Source organism: Aquarana catesbeiana, linkage group LG01 (assembly GCF_042186555.1).
Source record: "Aquarana catesbeiana isolate 2022-GZ linkage group LG01, ASM4218655v1, whole genome shotgun sequence".
In the NCBI taxonomy this organism is placed as follows: domain Eukaryota; kingdom Metazoa; phylum Chordata; class Amphibia; order Anura; family Ranidae; genus Aquarana; species Aquarana catesbeiana.
Window position 1 is genome coordinate 901,642,505 of NC_133324.1, and position 3,806 is coordinate 901,646,310.

Sequence of the window (3,806 nt, forward strand, 5' to 3'; positions counted from 1 at the left end):
GTTTCTGCTTATTTTATTTAAAGAAGATTTGTTGTTCTAAAAAAAATAAATAAATTTTTTTGAAAGTTTTGTAGACATACTAAATGGCTAAAAGTTGTGGACATCTAATTATCACACCTACAGGTGTGTGAAAAAGTAAGTATACCCCAAACGTTGGATGATTTGTCCAAGTGATATACTTGGACAAATGACATATTCAATTTATATGGTATATTCCTTTTCATGATCTGAATGGTTGAAAATGCAGATTTGTTAGTCAGGTCCATAAATATTGGGACATCAACACAATTCTAATCTTTTTGGCTCTATACACCACAATGGATTTGAATTGAAACGAACAAGATGTGCTTTAACTGCAGACTTTCAGCTTTAATTTGAGGGTATTTACATCCAAATCAGGTGAACGGTGTAGAAATTACAACAGTTTGTATATGTGCCTCCCACTTTTTAAGGGACCAAAAGTAATGGGACAGATTAACAATCATCCATCAAACTTTCACTTTTTAATACTTGGTTGCAAATCCTTTGCAGCCAATTATTACCTGAAGTCTGGAACACATAGACATCACCAGACGCTGGGTTTCATCCCTGGTGATGCTCTGCCAGGCCTCTACTGCGACTGTCTTCAGTTCCTGCTTGTTCTTGGGGCATTTTCCCTTCAGTTTTGTCTTCAGCAAGTGAAATGCATGCTCAGTCGGATTCAGGTCAGGTGATTGACTTGGCCATTGCATAACATTCCACTTCTTTCCCTTAAACCCTTTGGTTGCTTTCGCAGAATGCTTTGGGTCATTGCCCATCTGCACTGTGAAGTGCTGTCCAATGAGTTCTGAAGCATTTTGCTGAATATGAGCAGATAATATTGCCTGAAACTTCAGAATTCATCCTGCTGCTTTTGTCAGGAGTCACATCATCAATAAATACAAGAGAACCAGTTCCATTGGCAGCCATACATGCCCACGCCATGACACTACCACCACCATGCTTCACTAATGAGGTGGTATGCTTTGGATCATGAGCAGTTCCTTTCCTTCTCCATACTCTTCTCTTCCCATCACTCTGGTACAAGTTGATCTTGGTCTCATCTGTCCATAGGATGTTGTTCCAGAACTGTGAAGGCTTTTTTTAGATGTTGTTTGGCAAACTCTAATCTGCACTTCCTGTTTTTGAGGCTCACCAATGGTTTACATCTTGTGGTGAACCCTCTGTATTCACTCTGGTGAAGTATTCTCTTGATTGTTGATTTTGACACACATACACCTACCTCCTGGAGAGTGTTCTTGATCTGGCCAACTGTTGTGAAGGGTGTTTTCTTCACCAGGGAAAGAATTCTTCGGTCATCCACCACAGTTGTTTTCTGTGGTATTCCGGGTCTTTCAGTGTTGCTGAGCTCACCGTTGCGTTCTTTCTTTTTAAGGATGTTCCAAACAGTTGATTTGGCCACACCTAATGTTTTTGTCTCTCAGATGGGTTTGTTTTGTTTTTTCAGCCTAATGATGGCTTGCTTCACTGATGGTGACAGATCTTTGGATCTCATATTGAGAGTTCACAGCAACAGATTCCAAATGTAAATGGCACACCTGAAATGAACTCTGGACCTTTTATCTGCTCCTTGTAAATGGAATAATGAGGGAATAACACACACCTGGCCATGGAACAGCTGAGCAGCCAATTGTCCCATTACTTTTGGTCCCTTAAAAAGTGGGAGGCACATATACAAACTGTTGTAATTCCTACACCGTTCACCTGATTTGGATGTAAATACCCTCCAATTAAAGCTGAAAGTCTGCAGTTAAAGCACATCTTGTTCGTTTCATTTCAAATCCATTGTGGTGCATAGAGCCAAAAAGATTAGAATTGTGTTGATGTCTCAATATTTATGGACCTGACTGTATATGCAATTGGTAAGTACACCCCTACATTTACAACTAATTCAAATCCATGAAATAAGAATTGGGCATTCAAGATTAGGTGGCAATGATTAGAACCCCCCTTAGGGGAGTAGCAGGTACAACCTGTCTTGTTTAACTCCCAGACATCTGGGGTCCGGTGTTCTCTTTGCCACTGATGTTTGTGGTGTCATCATACAAGGATCAATAGAACTCTCCTAAGGCCATCAGGCGGAAGATTGTGGTTGCCTATGAGAGTAGGGATTTAAAAAATAATGGCAAATGATTTGAAATTAATCATTGCACTGTAAAGCATTAAAGAAAATCTCCAAGTGGTATAGATTTTAAACTTTATCCAGGACTGGTTGACCCAACACATTCAACCCAAGAACCAACCTTTAACGCTAACATAAGTCTCCAAGAACCCCAGAATTTCATCATAGGGTGTCTGGGTGACTCTTGCAACAGTTGGGGTTAAGTGCATTCATCTAAAATCTGAAAGGGATTGCACAAATGTAACCTGAATGAGTTGTAACGTAAGAAAAAGCCTTTTGCAGGTGTACAGTTTGCCATATAGACAAAGAGCAGGCCTTCTGGTACAATGTGCAGAAGACTGATCAAACAAAGATATAGCTGAGTGATCACAGTAATGTTAGACATGTTTATACCAACCCACGATGGCATTTTAGAAGAACCTCATCGCTTTGCATACATTCTGCATCATCTCATGGGCAAACCTCTGGTTTGATTCCCATTGAATTTTTGTCGGGGATACTGAAACAAGCAGTTCATGCTTAGAAACTCACAAATATCTTGTAACTTGGAACTTTGTATGGGGAAATGTTCAAAAATATCAATCTCAGAGACTAGTGGGCAGTTGTAGAAAATGAATAAAAGGAAATTATGAGGTAAATAAATGATGTATAAATAAATGATTATGAGGTAAAATAAATGATGTGCAAATTAAGTGTCAAAGGTAAATATTAACTACAATAAAAGCCTCCATAGTGTAATTACGCAAACCGTTTATTGAATATAAAGGAAGTCCAGGGCTCGCTGTGCTCCACGGACCCAAACCATATGTGACGTAGTGCTGCTCTTACTCTGTCTTGCGTGTTTCATCATCAAGACTACATTCAAAGTGGCCCGCTTCTAATGAAGTCTTGATGACGAAACGCTTAAGAAGTTAGAGCGTCACTGTTTACCTTTTATATAAATAAATGGTTTACGGAATTATGCTATGGAGACTTTTATTATCCCTACATGGTACCATTGTGACAAAGCACACTAAGGAGATTGAGGCAACCACGGAAAGATCTATATACAACTGTGAATGCGCGCTACCCCTTGAGGGGGGAGCTTCATCTGGTGAGTGCTATCACATAGGGAGGGAGCACGAGTGATACACGGACAACGCTTGCCCGTGTGGAAACTGCAACACTTCTTTTAACTTATATGATTTAAAGACTTTTTGCTTCCTATCACGATTTCACCAGTGGACTTCATATTAACTTAACTTTTAATTTATTTATGCGTGTGGAACTTCTATATATGTACATGAATTTAGTTTTGATATTTGGGCACTGTGGAATTTTTAGCTTTTTATTTTTGCATTATATGGTATGTTCACCTTAGGTTAACATTGTTTTACGTTCCCTGCATTCACATATTTGCACAGTTTCTGGCAGTACTGAATTGTATTTGATGGCTGAATATTTATACATATATATGATTTTATGTATTGCGTTTTTTGCACACTTTATGCAGTATGGTAATATTTACCTTTTTGTTTGACACTTATTTGCACAACATTTATTTTACCTCATTACCAGCCCCATACCCACTCTTATAATTTCCATTCATTCATTAGTGACATCTGCTTTGGCAGTTGGTTTCAGTGGGGGCAGCAGCTTGTTACAT